Below are 20,203 nucleotides of genomic sequence, written 5' to 3'. Positions count from 1 at the left end.
AAAGCAAGGGATTTTTAAAACTAGTCATGCCATTCTAATGGGAAAGATTATTCCAAAATTCCTCTGCATGCTTTAGAAAAATTTCACAATTAAAATCCCCGTACTTTCTAAAATCATCCTCTGATATTTAATAAAGCATATCTATAACACTAACAATTACCTTATAGTTTATAAGGTTTATAACAGTTTATAAGACACTTTCATGGGACGCCTGGGTGGCTCAGTCGTTAAGTGTCTGCCTTGGGCTCAGGTCTTGCCCCAAGGGTCCTGGGATGGAGCCACGCATTGGGCTCCCTGCTCAGCAGGAAGCCTGCTTCTCCTTCTCCCACTGCCCCTGCTTGTGTTCCCTCTCTTGCTGTGTTTCTCTCTGTCAAATAAATAAATAAAATCTTTAAAAAAAAAAAACACTTTCATTACTGCACCACATTTTAGAGAAGTCTGTATAGTCAGTATATCCATACATGTTAAAAAACAACAGCTTTTTAAGACTGCATTTGTTAGTGTAAATCACAAAGTTAAAACTATTTCTGACCCCTGTTATAGGTTTAAACCTGGGAATTGTTATTTGGTATCATTTGGTCTGTAAATAAATCACAGAAGGCAAACCATCCACCCGGAAGCATTGGGGGAGCCAAAGGCTCCAGTGCCACAGGCGAAGGGCTGTAATTTAGTTCAATCATGCATTTGTTATGAGAACTCTGACAAGCTTCAGCTCTACAAGTAAACTTGGCAACACAAAGAAATTCTGTGAACAATACTGTGCAAAAAAGGATCACTCCCCTCTTCTCATTCTGAGATAGAAGATGTGAGTTTCCCAAGGCTGATCTCTGAAGAGCAAATAAAATAGAAATTCCTCACTAGTGCCTTGGAAAAACGTGTAACTCACAAAATGCTTCTTCTCTTGGCCTCATAAAATCAAACTTATTCTTCACGGAAACTCAAACAGCACCTGACATCTTCCCTGTTCCTCCCACCAGGTACACTTGCTGACCACATCCCCTCTCCAGAACACATGGTACTTTCCACATGGTATCTACACTTAGACAGTAATTGAATGCCTATGGTCAGGGACTTTCCAACTCATTTTGTGACTCCGGCTATAATTTTCCTGCACCAGGCACACAGGAGATGCTCATAAATGTTGTTGGGGCACTTTGAAAACTTGGAAAGCTAAGTAGTCACTCCAACATGGCTAATGATTTTTCAAAACATTTTGGAAGTTCTTTTGGAACAGATTTTTAAGATTTTTAAAATATTTCCATGGATAGCAGGTCCTACCCTTCAAGTTAGAGCCTACTGTATTTTAGAAACTGTTGAAAGTCATGAAAAATCAAGCCTATAGTTCTGCACATTCTTCTTTCCCTGTTGATGCTAAAGAATGGTCCCTTTTCCTTCCCAGGGCAACCATTCCACAAATACATGTGTTGAAAAAATGAAAAAGTGAGTAAGTGAAGTAAGCGGGAGGTCAAAGTGTATAAGGGTACACTTATCCAAGAATAAGAGATGTAATTATCAAACTGCTATAATCAGGCTCTACCCTAACCTTGGCAACCCATGGCTTTGACAATGAAGAGGAAAAGGGACCAAGTCCCTACCTGCCCCTGGTACTCTAAAACTTTCCCATTTGCCCAAAGAAGATGCATTTGCAGATGAGAAATGACGGGGCAGAGACCAATCAGAAATATGGGAAGATAGGATGCCTGGGTGGTTCAGTTGGTTGAGCATCCAACTCCTGGTTTCAGCTCAGGCCTTGATTCATGGGTCATGGGATGGAGCCCCACATCAGGCTCTGTGCTCATTGATGAGTCTGCTTGGATTCTCTCCCTTTGCCTACCCACCCCACCCTCTCTAAAATAAATAAATCTTTTAAAAGAAAAAAATATGGGGAGAATTTGAATTGCCCACGAATTTGACTGGGACAGAAGAAATTAATCTAGGCTTAACAGGAAACAAGTTATTGGACTCTTGACAGGGCAATAACTGCCATCCACCTTCTATATCTGCTACTACCTCAGCTCTAAATAACTCAGCACTAGAAATACCTTGACCAGAGGCCCCAGTCTCATGACTAAGTGGCTTTCAAAAGCATCACTTCCCACTCTTCTGACCTGCTTCCCTTTCCTCCTAGGACTTACAGGGGCCTCCAGCATCACAGTTACCATTCCCTGGTTCCCCAATACCCAAGTATGGCTCCTCATTTTCTAGTAAACATCAAGCTTGGTTGTGTGTCTAACCTCTGAGAGGTCAGACCTCATAGTAAGCCTTGATGATAAATCAGGGACAGGGAAGAGGGAAGGAGGGAAAGAATACCCTGTACAGGATTTATACACATGACCACATTTCATCCATACAACAACCCTATAAAGTATGTGTTGTTGTATCAGAAAACTGAGGCTCAAGGAGCTTAAATAACTTGTCTAAAACCTTATATCTTCACTGAGAGTGGAGCCTGGATTCTAGACAGTTATGAGACCCTGAAGTCCATGTTAGTCTCACTATATGTGACCCTAAAATGCAAACAAGTAAGATCAACTTTATCATACGAATTACCACTAGCTTTGAAGACCAATTCAATAGAAGAATCTTCAAAATGCTTCATGAGCAATTATAGTCTCATGAGAATAAGTTAATAAATTTCCAGGGTAACTATTTGAAAGTCATTTGAGTTTTTTCTCCATATATGGAATCTGAGTAAGGAAAAAAAGGATCTAAAAGGATGGGGGCGGGGGGCTCTAACAGGGCTGAACCTTACACGTGTTGACCAGAGCAGATAATGTTAGAATTTTCTCTTTTTCCAGACAAATCCAATAAAGATGTCTGTATCTGTTATCTAAAATCAGCTTGAAAGACTTGTCCCCTCCCACCTTAAGTGACTTTGAATAGAGAACATAATTCAACTTTAGTTCTGACAGCAAAGTTATTTCTTTCAATGTTTTTATAATATCATTCAAAGCAAGTTTTCTTTTTATTTTATCCTCAGCAACTATAAGCAGAATGTCAACAGTGTTCAACATATTAGCTATATTAGAGAGAAAACACAATGAAACTCTAAAGACCTTGATTATTGGGGCAATGAAAAATTCATGCCCTGCTCTGGTGGAGCAAAGCTTTGGCAGGGTTAGTGAGATGCCTTCAAAGTATACCAATGAATTTTCCAACCTGCTGTTTCAGATAAATGGTTTTCATTTTTCTGTTTGCTTGTGTTTGATAAGGTTACTGGATTGATTCAAGTTGTTTGCAACGCCTTGAAAGCAAAGGATGTTACAGCATACAGTGTCCTTGTGACTCACTATCGCTTTTCTAAGAAAGGTTCTGATCATAATACCTGAGATAGCAACAGATAATATTCCACTCCTTATCATATTTTAATTTTTCTCTGGACTAAGTAAATATAATTACCAAAAATGACCAATAAAGATTCCATGTTGGTGCTTATGCATGTTCTTTAACCTATAAGTAGACCAAAGGAAGATCTCCTTTAAACCATGATTCTAAGTCTCAGGCCACAGCAGGACATATATCAAAATACTGATTATCTACTTGGAGCTGAGAATTCTAACAAGAATTCTATTTTCTCCATAATCACAAAATAGTATTATCATGGTCTGAGTTTTACAGGCCTCCCCCAAATTTATAAGTTGAAAACCTAATCCCTGATGCAAAGGTACTTTGAGGTGGGGCCTTTTGGAGGTGATTAGAACATGAAGGTGGAGACTTCATGAATGGGATTCATGTCTTATAAAAGAGACCCCAGAGAGCTCAGTCACCCCTTTCACTATGTGAAGACACAGTAAGAAGGCAGGCCTTCACCAGACTCTGAATCTGCTGGCACCAGATTCAGAGTTTCCAGTTTCCAGAACTGTGAGAAATAAATGTTTATTGTTTATAAGCCACCCAGTTTATGGTATTTTTATTACAGCAACTCAAACAAATTAAGACAAGTACCAAGAAAAATGTTTTGACCTCTTAAAATATAGATCTTTGGAAAGTAAATCCTTGTACTCTTCCCATAAATAAACTGAGCATTTTGAAGTAGAATTCATCCCTGGAACCATTACCCTACCTTTATCCAGAGTTGACAGAATGGTTCATGAAGATATGTGGCTTTGACAGGTTTAGATACAGACATCTAAACCCATTGTTTCATGCTAATCAGAGTACCAGCCATAGAAATCTCAAATGAGAAGACCATTTCTGAAGACATCTGGTCTTCTTCTGGATTGCAAATTTCAACTTTCTTATCACGGTGCCCAAGCTAGGAAAGCTATACTTCCCACACGAAGATGTTTTCTTCTGAATAAAGACCTCATTGCTACCCTCCAAAAACAAAACAAAATAAAACAAAACAAATGAAAACAAAAAAAAATCATAGAAAATTGAGATCATTTCTCCCTTCTTTTAGGCTGATTTCTGAAAAAATGAAAAGTAAGAAATAAGAAAAGGAAATACTTGGCACTTGTGTATTCAAGATCTAGCACTATACAAAGAAGGTAGAAGAATTACAGAACTATGAAGGGTAAAATGTTTCCTTTGCCTCAGGAGTTTAAAAACTAGAGTCAGAAACTAATATAAAAATTTTGAATATATTCCAAATAAAGGGCAAAAACAAACATGAGGGAAGAGATGAGAAGCCAGAACTTGGACAAGTATTTCAGTGTGGACAAAGCAGTTCTACTGTGAGAGATCTCTGGAGCTTTTCAGTGTCCTCTACAGGCTCTACTCCATGGCCTCTTCCTCTCACTGGAGAACCCTCCATGCCATGTCAGATTCTTTTCACAAACTCCTCCACCTAATTCATTCAAACAGAATATATAGAATGCTTAGTAGGAGCATTGTTTTAAGCAATGAAAATGCAACAGTGATACAAAACAAAATATTTAAAAATACATAAAACAAAAATATTTACCCTCATTCAGATTACATTTTAGTGGGTGAAGACAGACCATCAATAAAATAAACATGTAAAATATATAATATTCTAGAAAGTGGTAAGTGGTACAAAGAAAAATTAAGCAAGGAAAAGGGATAAGGAATGCTGGGAGTGAATAGGTACAAAGACAAATAGGATGGTCAAGGAAGGTATAGTAGGCAGAATAAAGTCCCTCAAATAAGTTTACATCCTGGTGTGACAAAAGTGATGTTGCAAATGTGATTAAGTTAAGGATCATGAGATAGAGAGAGCATCAGGGTTTCTGGGTGGGTTCAGTGTAATCACAGTGTCCTTTTATGGGAAAGGGGTAGATGGCAGATTCAGAGACAGGAGATATGACAGTAGAGGTTGGAGTGACAATTGCTGGCTGGAAGGGCTATGAGCCCTGGAATGTGAGCATCCTCTAGAAGCTGGAAAAGGTAAGGAAATGAATTCTTATGAAGAGAAAACATGTGTTCTTTAAAGTCACTGAATTTTTGCTAATTGGCTATAGCAGTAGTAAGAAATTAAAACAGATAATGTCGCTGAGAAGATGACATTTAAGCAGACTTAAAGGTGATGAGGGAACCTCTCTGCAGATATCTGGGGGAAGGGTACAAACAGCAGAATGCCCTCCACAGAAACATCCCTAGCCATATGCATGAAACACAGCAATAACAGGAGTGGGGTGAACAGGAAGAAGCAGAGAGAGTAGGCTGGGTGAGCTCATTTGGGGTCTTATTGGCCACTGTAAGCACTTTGTCTTATTCTGAGTGATACAGAGAATTTAGGAGGGGTTATGAATATTTATAGGAATTTCGAATGCTTACAAGAAGAATAAAAGTGATGTGCTGATAAACCAATGGGGGAAGGGTAGATGGATTTGTAGCATTTGCTGATTTTTCTGATGTAAATACTCTCACCATGCTTGACTTCAAGCTACCAATTTTTTAACAACCAACTCACAAAATTCCTAAATATTTAATTATCAGATTCAGTATGACATTCCTCATATGATCCCCACTTGCCAATTGCACACTATATTCCATCTGGGCTAAGCAATTTAGGAGTCAGCTAACTAGTGGCAAAATATATAAGAAAGGACTCAATAAAAATCAGTGAGAAGATACTTGTGTTTGATAGATGCCTGATTCTAGAATCTAATTTCTCCTAATCTGCTCTGCCTGGTGATTAAATGTTGATTTAAAAAGAAGGACTTCTCCATATGAGAATGTTGCCACCAAATAAATAGAAGACAAAGTTTAACTGTATTCAGTCTTGTCTATTTTTCATTATGTTCAACAGAAACATTATCAGAGGCTAGCTTCATGAAAGGAGATATTGGGTAAAAAAAAGGTTAATGTAGGGGCACCTGGGTGGCTCAATGGGTTAAAGCCTCTGCCTTCGGCTCAGGTCATGATCCCAGTGTCCTAGGATCGAGCCCCACATCGGGCTCTCTGCTCTGCAGGGAGCCTGCTTCCACCTCTCTCTCTATCTGTCTGCCTCTCTGCCTACTTGTGATCTCTGTCAAATAAATAAATAAAATCTTTAAAAAAAAAAAGGTTAATGTATATTGGATGAATCAAAGGGGAAAAAGTAGATGGATAGGAAAGAAGGCACGCTTGACGAAACCAATGAAGAAGCTAAATTTAAGAGGCCCTGGAGAAAAAAGTGGCTCTGACATAAAAGTATACAATCTTAGAGTTTCAAGAGAGTACCTAGACTATCAATATATTTTATACTATATTTTATATACACTGAAATGTACATCAAGTGCAGACATCTTATGTAGATTATGTCCTAGGAAAACATGATCAAGATGGCTCATAGTGACATTTCTTTTACAGGGACAGTCATCACCATTCTTTTTCTAACATTGGAAGCCAATATGGAGCTAATCACAGTTCCTGAATTAATGTAAATTAATATAGCTCAGCACTCTCCATTAAAACTTATTTCTTCATTCAAGGAGTAGATATGCTACCCAAAGCAATTCACATATTCAGTCCAATCTCCATTAAAATACCAACAGCATTTTTCACAGAACTAGAACAAATAATCTAAAATTTGTATGGAGCCATAGAACACCTCAAATAGCCAAAGCAGTCTTGAAAAAGAAAAGCAAAGCTGGACGCATCACAGTTCTGGACTTCAAATTATATACAAAGCTGTAGTGATCAAAACAGTATGGCATAAAAATGGACCCAGAGATCAATAGAACAGAATAGAAAACCCAGAAATGAACCCGGAGCTATATGGTGAATTAATCTTCAATAAAGCAGGAAATAATATTCAGTGGGAAAAAACCAGTCTCCTCAACAAATGATGTTGGGAAAACGTGTTAGCTACATGCAAAAAAAAAAAAAAAAAAGAAAGAAAGAAAGAAAGAAAGAAAGAAACTAGACCACTTTCTTACACTATACACAAAAATAAATTCAAAATAGACTAAAGAACAAATTGTGAGACATGAAACCATAAAAATCCTAGAGGAGGACAGTTAGTAACCTCTTTGAGATTGGCCATAGCAACTTCTTTCTAGATATGTCTGCTGAGGGCAGGGAAACAAAAGCAAAAATAAACTACTGAGATTTCATTAAAATGAAAAGCTTTTGCATGGCAAAGGAAACAACAAAACTAAAAGGCAACCTACAGAATGAGAGTAGATAATTGCAAATGACATATCCAATAAAGGGTTAGTATCCAAAATATATAAAGAACGTATAAAACTCAACACCCAAAAAACAAATAATCCAGTTAAGAAATGGGCAGAAGACATGAATAGACATTTTTCCAAAGAAGACATACAGATAACTGACAGACACATGAAAAGATGCTGAACATCACTCATCATCAGGAGACTGCAAATTAAAACTACAATGACATATCCCCTTACACCTGTCAGAATGGCTACAATCAACAGTACAAGAAACAACAGATGTTGGCAAGGCTGTGGAGAAAGGGGAACCCTCCTGCACTGTTGTTGGGAATGCAAACTAGTGCAGCCAATCTGGAGAACCGTATAGAGTTTCCTCAAAAAGTTGCAAATAGAACTATGCCACAATCCAGCAATTGCACTACTAGGTGTTTACCTAAAGAATGCAAAAATGCTAATTCAAAGGGATACATGCACCTCAGTGTTTATAGCAGCATTATCTACAATAGCCAAACTATGGAAATAGCCTAAGTATCCGTCAACTAATGAATAGATTTTAAAAAGAGAGAGAGAGAGATGATATATGATGGAATATTACTTAGCCATAAAAAGAATGAAATCTTGCCATTTGCAACAACATAGATGGAGCTAGAGAGTATTATTATAAGCAAAATAAGTCAGAGAAAGACAAATACCATATGATTTCACTCATATGTGGAATTTAAGAAACAAAACAAGTGAGCAAAAGGAAACGAGAGAGAGAGAAGAAGAGAGAGAGGCAAACCAAGAAACAGACTCTGAGCTGTAGAGAACAAACTGATGGTTACCAGTGGGGAGGTGGGTTGGGCAATGGGTGAAACAGGTGATAGGGGTTAAGGAGAGCACCTGTGATGAGCATCAGGTGTTGTATGGAACTAATTGTACTAATTGTATACCTGTAACTAATATAACCTTGCATGTTAATCAATTGGAATTTAAATAAAAACTTAAAATTTTTTTTCATCCCTTTTTATGGCTGAGTAATATTCCATTGTGTATATATACCACCTTTTGTTTATTCATTTATCCATCAGTGAACATTTGGGTTATTTCTACCTTTTGCCTATTGTGAATAATGTTGCTATGAAAATGGGTGTGCTATACCTGTTTGAATCCCTGTTTTCAACTCCTTTACATATATATCCATCTATGAGTGGGATTGGTGAATCATATGGTAATTCTATGTTTAACTTTTTCAGGAACCAGCATACTATTTTCCACAGCAGCTCTACCATTTTACACTCTCACCAGCCAAGCATAAGTGTTCCAATTTCTCCACATCATTGCTCACACTTGTTGTTTTCTGTTTTTTTTTAAATAATAGTCATCCTAATGAGTATAAAAATGTGTTTTTTTAATGCCCCTCCTGTGATTCTAATGTGTAACGAGGGGGAACAAAACAAAACAAAACCAAAAAAGCATGGGGCATGGGTCCGAGGCTCAATTTTTCATCCGGGTAAAATGAAAAATAAAATCTAACTTTAAGGGTTGATGTGATGATTAAATGAGTGCCCAATAAAAAGCAATCAACAAATGTTGGTCCCTCTCTCATCCCCTTAGATTTCTACTAAACTTCCTCCCTCAGTGTCCAGGAAAGCCCTGTGACGTTTTTAAACTATGTAGCTTTGACAAAGGGCTGATTTTAACTTCAGTTTTGCTTTACCTATAGATCTTGCAACAGATGTCAAATGTGTCCTCGATTACATCTAAATAGCACTGCACCTGCACCCAGCTTTCCTTTCAAATGAAGTTCTCATCAGTTCTATTATTAAAAAAACAAGGAGCAGCTGTAACGCTCATGGAACCAGTGGGATTACACTTTAAAATTATAGCTCTGCCAAGAGTTTTAGTTTATTGAATAACTCCAACAAGGTGTCCAGTTAAATTAATAGACTGCTCTGGTACCATAAAATCCTGAAATACTTGGCAAATAGTGGTAACAAAATATTTTGCAAGTAAAGTGTACATGTAGGACACCTTAGAAATGCTTCCGGAGATAAGCAATGAAGGTGTTTATTTTTAATTAGTGTGTTTTCTTTCATCTCTCAGTCACAACCATGGATTACTTCACTGGTTGAGTGCTCATTACGCATCCTTTGTGAAATGCTGAAGATCTGCAATCATCGTATTACTGGGCATCTGACATGAAGCTCCAAGAACCACAAACCGATCCGTCGACTATTTAATATCCAAGGAGCCTGCAACAAAACACTAAACAATTGACTTGCAACAAAGCTAAAAATCAAACTACATTAAAGAATAGGTGTTCAAGTTGGACTTTCTACAATGTGCTCCACAACCATGGATCAATGAAATATTGGAAAACCCAAACAAATTGCGGCTTGCCGATACGTGTTTATTCTATGGTGTCACAATGTGGCCAATCAAAACAAAACAACTATATAAAGTGGTTTTTCAGAGCAAAGTCAAAAATTTGTTAAAACAAAGAAAACTTCCAGCAATTTTCAGTTTGTTCAGATTAAACGATTCACAGATTTCACATCCCTCTATGTAAACCCAAATTTTGAAAGGTCAACCTTAGGTAAAATTCAAAATAAACAGCTTCTGATTGGCAGGCTTCACCTCTCCCAGCTTCCTCCCTTATACTTCACTTTCTTTTCCTTGTGGGTGCCACAGATGCTGTCAGTGAATCCATTAGGTGACTTAATGTATACTGGCCAGTTGAGGAAGTTCTCTCTAAAGAACTAACACTTAGGATGAGATCTAAAGCAGAGCTTCTCAAATTTTCCTATGTACATGACTCACCTGAAGACTTTTAGTGCAGACTCTGATTCATGAGGGCTAGAGTGGAACCTGAGTCCTAACAAGCATCCCCAGATGCCCATGTTGCTGGGTTGGACACCATATGATGTAGCAAGGATACAAGTGAATGCTAGCCAACAAGGGAGATTGAGTGTATCACAGCTCAGGCAACCCCGACTGAGCTCACAGATCTGAGAAAAGAGCAATGTGATTGAGACAGATGAGTGCTGGTGTGAGAGATGAGGCTGAAAAGTTAGATAGAATGTGTTAAGTGCCTACTAGATACTAGGCACTAGGCTAGGCTCAGAGTAAATAGCAATAAAGAAGGCAAACCTAGTCCCTATATCCTTAGAGCCTGCAATCTAGCAGAATTACCTTGTGAGTGGGAAACCGTTAACGATATTTAAACAGAGAAGAGACACGATCTAATTGAAATCTTTAAATTATCTCTCTGAATGGTCTGTAGAGAAGGTAGTGGAAGGGTACAAAGCTAGAAAGAGGAGTTTATGTTTGCAGACCAAGTGGGAGATGTCAAGGGGGATGGCAGGAGAAGATTATTGTAGCATATGTTTTTGAGGTAGAATAGCAGAGCTGGATTGCAAACAGTTATGGTAGAAGTGTGGCAGGAACAAGGAAGCATCAAGGTTTATTATTTGTTATTTCTGGCAGAAGCAAGTAAGTAAAAGAAAGCAATTTCTATGAAGAACAATAAAACTGGAGAAGAAATAAATAGGAAGGAATAGATATAGGAAGAGGCATAAGTTTGAGGGCAGAACTCAAGAGTTCTGAGTTCTGGTTTAGGAATGCCTATGAAAATCCAAGAGGGAGTTTTAAGAAAGGATTTGAACATAATGTTTCAGCACTTAGCAGGAGAGGTCTATAGGACAAATTTATATTTGGAAGTCATGATAATTTAAATTATATTTAAAAACATAGGAATTAATAAATTCTTACTTTGAGCCTGAGTAGATTGAGATTGGAGACACAGAAGGAGGAGATGGGGGGAAAGTCTGAGTTAGCCTAAGAAAAGGAGCCAAGTATAGAGTACCAAACAAGCCCCCTGAAAAAGAGGTTTTAAGCTAGAGGAAGAGGTCCACTCCGCTGAGTGTTCCTGAGATCCCACTGGACTTAAAAACAGAAAAGCTATTAGGGACTTTATGGACTCACTTGTGTTCCTTCAAAGTTCACATATTGAAGGCCTAACCCCAGTACCAAAGAATGTGACTATATTTGGAGATAGGGTATTTACAGAGGTAATTAAGTTTAAGTGAGGTCTTGTAAGTAGACCCTAATCAATGACTGGTGTCCTATAAGAAGAGAAGATTAGGACACCGACAGAGGGAGGACAATGTGAGGACACAGTGAGAAAAGGACACATTATGTCAAGAAGAGCGGCCTCAAAGGAAACTAAACCTGAGGATACCTTGATCTTGAACTTCCAGCCTCTAGAACTGTGAGAACATAAATTTCTGTTATTTAAGCAACCTTGTCCATGGTATTTTGTTATGGCAACCCTAGCAAGCTAATATAGTGACCTTAGCAAAAGTAATGCAATGGACTCGGTGAAAGTGAAAGTCAAGTTGGCGTGGATAAAAGAGTGAACGGGAAATGAGGAAGGGGAGGTAGTAAAAGTGGAATATTCTTCAGGATAATTTGGCATGAAGGAAGAAGATAGATGGCTCAGTAGCTAGAAAGGCATGCAGAGTCAAAGGAAGATCTCTCCAAGATGGAAGATAACATTTTTTAAATGAGAGATTTATATTTGGGGGCACCTGGGTGGCTCAGTAGGTTAAGTCTCTGCCTTCGGCTCAGGTCATGATCTCAGTGTCCTGGGATCGAGCCCCAAATCGGGCTCTCTGCTCAGCAGGGAGCCTGCTTCCTCCTCTTTCTCTGCCTACCTCTATGCCTTCTTGTGATCTCTGCCTGTCAAATAAATAAATAAAATCTTTAAAAAAAAAAAAAGGAAAGAAAGAAAGATTTATATTTGCAGGCTGACAGAATACATCAAGAAGGCAAGAGATTGAACTGTGGATGAGAAATGGAAAAATAATGAACAGAATCCCTGAAAAGCCAGGAAAAGAATGAACCCAGAGATCCTGTAGAAATCCTGTAGAGGGATCTTTTACCAGAAGGATACTTCTTCCATGGCCCTAGGATTGTAGAAGCTTACAAATGACAGGTAATATTACACTTAATTACAGAGCTTTATGCTTTTTAATAAATTTGGTTGTACATTATCTAAGACGTTCACTCTGTGACTTAAGTGCAGCAGACGAAGCTATCTATATTTTGCATATGAAGAAATAAGGTCTAGAAAGATGAAATAGTTTGCCTGAGGTCATACAGTGGGTCAGTCACTGTGTTAGCTTTAGATCACAGGGCTCCTGACATTATTTCACACCAGAAATGTAGACCAAATTAGATACAGTGTCAGTTATTATATTTTTAAATCTTAAAAATTAGAAAATTCTTTGTCAGATTTTTACTTAATAACAAAGTATACATCAGAGGGTCAGCCCCCTCAAAGTGTTTTGCTACCCAAATCACAAAACACAAGGAGAGGTTCCCTTTTCTGCTTATTTGCATGAGTAAAATAAGGTTTAGGTCAAACAGGAAATTCAAATAGAGGAAAATTTTTTTTGGAGGGATTAAATTAAAGCTAGCACAATAGGTGAATGAAGTTCTAATTAAGTGAAAAATGATGAAGTTCAAAATGAAAGGATTTCACTCTCATGAATCTGAGACTAGGGGTGGGGGAAAGGAAATGAAAATGACACAAAATCAGAAGAGGGGGGCAGGGAATAGAAGAACCATCAGTTAGAAAAGCTCTTCAAATTCAAGTGGACTATTAAATATATGGAATCCTAAGAGTAAAAACTCCAACTGGGAAAAACTCTGAAGAAAATGATCTCCCACTCCCATGAGATAGCAAACATGATTTAGGTAAAAAGCTTTTAGTTTTATGGCTGGGGAGGTAGCAATAAAGAAAATGAACTTCCTGCCAGTGATTTTTTTTTTCAAGCCCTGCCAATTCCCGCGTCTGGGGAAACTATAAAGAATATCCAGCCTCATGTTAAAAGAATTGCCGTAGATCTCCAACTTACCTTCGTTCAAGCAGCTGAACATCTATAAGCCTAGTCCTAGCCCAGCCTGGAAGTGACGGGGTCAGGAGACCCTTTGCTGTTCTTCAGCTTCAGCTTCACTGTCTACATGCCAGCAAACCAAGGCCATGGACAGTAGGTGCTGGAGAGACACAGATTGCTGAAGCAAACAGCTGATGAAAAGCAGAATCTTTTCTGTTTGGCAGCAATACCAATTCCACGAAGCACGTTTCTTTTGAAGCTTTCCAAACCACTTCAAAAGCAAGTTTTCTGGGATGGATCAAGAAAGCTAGGCAAATTGTCCCCAAGTGCATAGCCTCTAGCCAACATATTGATGAGGGAAGGCAGCTGGTGACTCAGGCCGCAGTATGGTCCTTGTCAGAGCTCTGTTTAACTCCAGCAGGCGTGAAAAGCATTTGAAGAAAGCAGGGTTGATTTTTGTGATCTTCAGCTAACCCAAATGTGGACAGTTCCCTAGACTCCTGGCAGCACCTTCCCCAGCACCTGCCTGCTTTATGATGACCTGCCCAGGCTCACTATCACCAGACTTGTCTTCTGTCCCTGTCAAAACTGAGCAGTGCTGTGTCTGTTTCCCTTTGGACTATACAACTAACTAACTCATTCTGTAAATCTGTGAAGTGAACTTTCGTTAGCTAGGATGCAACAGGAAGTTACTCAAATAAGAGGACCGAAAGCTATCAGCAGAAGGGAGAAAGGGAAAGGACAAAAGCTGGGAATGAATGTGTTTTGTTTAGCAGAACCAACAGTTGCAGCCAAGAAAAGGCCCAGCTGGGTGTTTCACCTAATAGCCCCTAGCTAGGTGTGTCTCCCCTGACAGCCCCTATATGAGCCAGTCTGAGCTGGATTGGAGCTGACTATCTGCACACAAGCCCTCCTGAAGAGTCCCGAAGTTACCTTTAGCTCATTATAATACAAAGATCTCCTCCTGTGGGTGGGGTTTTCTGCCATTTTTTGAGCCTACGATGAATGCACTAGCATGTTGACACACTAAGCGTGCACAATTGAACCAGAAGTGCCTAAGTAAGTTCCTTAATGTGTATGCAAGCTCCCTGCCTCTACCCCCTAAAACACTGAATGAAAGCTTCCTGTATTAACCCTATGGGCAGACAGTGCTTTAAGAGTTATCTCCCTGTCTCCTAACTTATCACAAGTAATACAAATTCCTTTGTTTCCAGCACTTCTTGGGTTGTGTTCAGTTTGATGCACTCCAAGCAGTGAGCCCCTTGAGTTTGGTTACACTCCTACTCATGGTTTCATGAACACTGCACACTGACAGATTTGCTAACGATTACCGAACTCAGCTCTGCCTACTTCAAATTGAACCGAGGTCCGTTTAGGTTGAGCAAACCTCTGAGACCTAAACGTAAAATCTGAGGTGGCTTTTTTCATCTCTCTCAGTCCTTTCTCTGTCTTTTTTTTAAGTTTTCATAGAAATTATTTTATTTAACCCAAAAGGGAAAGTAGCATGACATTTGAACAAACATGGCAAGTCAACGAGACCAAGAATTTGGAGACAGTCTTTCAGAACTCCACAAATTACGTGATGTTTATCAATGAACAGCCCCGCCCCCCACCACGCATCTCTCAAGCTCCAAACCTCCACTTTCAGCGGCAAAGTTTAAAGTGGTAGTTTTCCCGCTTGTGAAATCTACAGTTGAAGATTAATTCCTGAAAACTAAGCACTCTGAAGAATCAAAGAAAGAACTCTCTGGTGAAGAGATGGCCAAAGGTGGTGGTCCAGAATTAGACAAAAGTGCTACAAACCTCAGCACCATCTTTTCCTACTTGCAGTTCTTAGTCTCTCTGAACCTAGGTTTTTGTCATCTCTAAAATGGAACTAGTAACCTGTACCTCAAGAGTATTATTGTGGGGGGTGGAATGTGAAGATACTCAAAATTACTTAATGTGGCCAGTACTTAACATTGAAAAAAAATATTACTAGCCTTTCAAGCTCTCATGTCCAAACAGTGGGATTTCTGACAGACAAGAGAGGGTTCCCAGCGGTCCTATAGGTGGTGGTCTAATTTACTGCAAATCAATCAGGAAGTCTGCCTCAGACCAAAATGTCACCTTTATGAAAGTCTAGAACTTGAAGAACAAAGGGGTGGGGTGGGGGTGGGGGAACAACATGTCCTTACAAGAAGCTGATTAAGGATTTACATAACATAATTCTTTCACCATACTTGTTTCTCAAAACTCCATTTAGATTGCAGTTCCACAAAGGAAATAAAATTTGTTATAATCCAAGTGATTAAGACGGTATCCGGCAGGGAACAAATTTCCCCATGACGTCCCTAAGAAAGATATATAAATAACACTTTATTACCACCCAGAGATTTTCTGCCAATACGGAAAGAGGTCTAATGAGCTAAGCTTAAGGTTGGAAGGATTTTGTTACTAACGTGGTCTATTGCCAAAGCAGGCCAGAGACCTCCTCTATCTACTTCTCCCCAAACCCAAACCCTGTCTTAGATCTGGCCACTCCAGTGTGAGAGGACTGAAACACCTATCAGAGAGGAGGACCAGGAAGACAGCCAGCCAGAGACTGGTCTCAGTGATGCCAGGGGAGCTTGCCTAGGCTTTGCAGTTTTTTTGGTTTTTGTTTTCCTATTTTTGATTGTATGTTTGGTGAAAGAGGAAGCCTTCGACTGATGCTTATGCAATGGCAATACCGCAGAACTGGTTCTTATCTCACCATGAATGTTAAAGATTTCAAAGAATTTCTCATCTGTGCTGTGGTGCCCTTTTCACAGATTAATAGAGCTGCTACCCGAAAAGGAGTGAGATTTGCAATGAAAAGATGTTAGCATTCCCAGGGACTTAAAAAGTATTGTAGGAGAATGGTAAATAGGTCCTGGAATCAGATAGACTTGATTCAAATCCCAGCTATACCACTTATTAACTGTGCAACCTCAGGCAACTCTCTCAAATTTAGTTTCTCTGCAAAACTGGACCAGCAAGAGTGGCCAACAACAGGGTTTCATGTGGATTAAATTAAATAATGTATATAAAGCCCTGAGCATTAACTTTATTCATAAATTCTACTGTATCATTTCAAAGCACATGCTTTTACCAACCGTGCTATAAGGGCTCCTATAACAGATTAAGCTATTAGGAGTCTTGTGGATGTCATTCGGAAAAAATCCTATGAATATAATAGGGTAAGAATAAACAAATCTTCAGAGGAAATAGTCGTGTGCTTTGTTTTTAACAAGTCCAGACAGAGAGCTTGGACAAGAATCAAGGCATAATTTTAAGTCTTGGTCTAGGAGCTAGATTTTTATCCAGGCGACATTGGTTGTTATCAGATATGCTATGAACTCCATGCTTGTGTCCTCCCAAAATTCATAGTGTGAAGCCCTAACCTACAATGGGTGGTATTAGGAAGTTGGGCTTCAGGGAGATTCTTAGATTTAGATGAGGTCTTGAGATAGGGAATGCACAACGGGATTAATGTTCTTAAAAGAAGAGAAATAAGTCAATCGGAGAAAGACAACTATCATATGATCTCCCTGATATGAGGAAGTTGAGAGGCAACATGGGGGACTTGGGGGTAGGAAAAGAATAAATGAAACAAGATTGGATTGGAAGGGAGACAAACCACGAGAGACTCTTCATCTCACAAAACAAACAGGGTTGCGGGGACGGTAGGGAGAGAGGGTGGTGGGGTTATGGACATTGGGAAAGGTATGTGCTATGAAGTGTGTAAACCTGGCGATTCACAGACCTGTACCCCTGGAGCTAATTATATATTATATCTTAATAAAAAAAAAAATTTTTTTTTTTAAAAGAAGAAGAGAAAGAGACTAGAGCCCTCTCGGCCATGCGAGGACACAAGACGGCCACCGGCAAACAGAGAAGCAGGTCTCGCCAGGCACTGGATCTACCTTGATCTTAGACTTCCCAGCCTCTAGAAATGAGAGAAATAAACTTTAATTGTCTAAGACTCCCCGTCTATGAGAACGTGTTATCGCAGCCCAAGCAGACCAAGATCTAAGGATTCTCCTTTTTTAGAAATCAGGTTTAGTTAGAGTCACCTCCCATCCTGAAATGCCGTTTCCTCCCTCCTCCCAAGCTCTTCTCCGTGGAGCCAACGCTTCAGCTCACATTCCTGAAGAGTCTGTCTCAGCTACTGTGGGGTCTTCTGTCTGACTCAGACAATCAAAGAACATTTGTAATGAAATTAAAACGCCTCAGAATGAGGTCACAGATTCAGCCAGAAAGCCCAGATTTTGGTGTCAGTGTTGCCCCTGGGATGCACATGAACACTGTGTTTAGCTCTGAGCAGTGAACATTTGGCTATAACCTCTGGCGAGTGGCCTGTCTCTCTGTTCCAGTGCTAGCCAGCCTAAGTCCCAGTCAGCCTTGGCCTTCACGGAGTGCCAGGCCTGCTGTAGCCACCAGTGACTCTGTCAAAGTCAGAACATGATCTGCTGGCTCCAAGTCCAGGGTTTCCCCTCAACTCCATCAGTACATATATTCAAAAACTAGGCTTGCTTCATTTCCATTTTCTCACTTTGCTACTTTCAAGCATCCTGACCTCCCCAACATTCCATAATCCTCTGGAAAGTGACACAGCAAATAGGCTGCATGCACAGTGCAAACAGAAGCTGATTTCCTTTTTCCATCATCTAAAAAGCACATAAGGTAATTTCTAAACCAGCAGTAAAATCTATTTATAAAGAAAGCTGATTTGTTTTCTGCACTTTCTAGCACAGAGGTTCAATTTATTTCCTTACCATAAAAAGAGCCATTACTTTTTTTAAACAATCATAGTTAGTACATTTTAGAAATGTTTTAATTTCAAAAAAAAAAAATCAACTTGCAAATTACAGTGTAAATAGCTTTCTTAAAACGGCCCCATTTTAGACCCAGTTTGCTGATTGATGATTTCGCTGTGCTTCAAGGCAGATGATTTCACAGTCATTGGGTATATAATATAATGATGTTTTTATAAGGCTGTTAGTATCACTAAAAATATAATTGTTATAAATGAAATTACAAGGGAAAAAGGGAAATCTTCACTCTGACAATGTTCAATTTTGACCTTATTGCTAAAAATAATGTTTCTATAAGAAAAACCCTACACATTCCTTCTATGGGACAAACCTAGTATCATCCTAAAAACTAAATAATTATAGAAGAGGAACTATGGTAATTTTTTCAAGTACCTTGTGTTCCTGGGATCTGCTGCCTTGTGTTACTAGAAAGGAAACAGCAGCACCTTGTGGACAAATAAGAAAGTAGATACATTTTCCTCAAGTAATATCTAGTTGTATTAAAAATACAATTTTTTTTAGGTTTGTATAGCCCTTTCTCCAAAACAAATAGTGTCACATTTATATTTCAAGGAGAGCATAGCCTTGCTTCTAGAGATTTATAAATGATCCCCAAAATGTTTTCAGGGGGACACATCACATAAGCATAGCTACATGGACTCAATTCCAAATTTGGGTGGGGAAAAAATGATACAGATTTCTTTGGATGTACCCAAACTTAGAAGACCGACAAAAAAAGGCTTTAATCAGACAGGTATCAGTGATGTTGATTCACACGATTCCTAATTTATGGTAATATCATAATCTAAAAAGCAGATTCCAGCAACAACAGCACAAAAGGAAAGGGAAGGAAATGAGAGCTCAGACTCTACCTCCACACTCCTGAACTCTTCCTCCTGTCCACCAGTCAACAAAGTCCCCAACCTCTGCTTTATCCTATCAACTCTCCTCCCCGCAGTGCACCTGCTTCCAGGGACCACTGACTGACTCCTCAGAACATTTGGAAGTCACTTTCTAACCAAGGCGTAAAGGAATACTGGTTCTCCAGCCTGGGGCTCAAAGCTTACATTTCTCTGTCCTTGTTGCTCTATCCCTCCTATGCCACCTGCATGTAGCAGAAAAGCAAAACACCAAAATGTATAACCTGACCTTTTATCTGTCCGCCATTTACTATCTGTTTGACTAAGTCCCAGAAGGGGCTGGGTACCTCATCCAAGATCCAGGCAGTACACCCTATGGTCACATGCCCTTATAACTTCCCACTTCTTCCACAGTGGAAGGCTTTGCTCCTCCTCTTGTCCCATGGGAATTGCTCCATATATCATACCTTTAACCAAGACATTCCCCTCACCCTGACTACACTTAAGACAGACTTCTTCCTGACACCAGGTCCTGGACCTCCCTTTTCTTAGAATATTTACTTTAGAAAACTTATAACTATAAATTATTTCTATCCTTTTGAGAAAAAAATCATTTTTAAAGCCTCCTGCCACTTTTACAACTCAGGAATGTCTTTCTCAAGGATCTGGGAGCCATGCCTTTGAAATGCAATCCTCAGGAGAGATAGCATTCCTATCTCCCAGTCTCTATGGGAGGGTGGGGGCCTAAATTTGATGGGTGCTTTGTTCCAAGTTATAAAACTACCTCCTGTTATGGAGATACAAGAAAGCTTATTTTTCCTTTGGTTTAACCCAAATAGCAAACACAGATGGCCCATGATCTCCCTTGCCCCCTACCTCGTAAAATCCTCATGACCCTTTGTTTCAGTGAACTTGAATTCAGACTGGATTCTCAGCTCTCTCCCCTACTGCAACAGCCTTGCATAAAGTCTTCCTTACTGGTTTAACTTTGTGTTGTGCAATTTCTTTTTCTTTGACACTTCCACCCTTTCTAACTAAATAAAATCTACAGTGAAATCCTAACAGAATGGTGTATGGCC

The sequence above is a fragment of the Lontra canadensis genome, unplaced genomic scaffold, assembly GCF_010015895.1.
Source record: "Lontra canadensis isolate GAN:19392208 unplaced genomic scaffold, GSC_riverotter_1.0 scaffold159, whole genome shotgun sequence".
Taxonomy (NCBI): Eukaryota; Metazoa; Chordata; class Mammalia; order Carnivora; family Mustelidae; genus Lontra; species Lontra canadensis.
Note: the sequence above shows the minus strand (reverse complement) of the source record.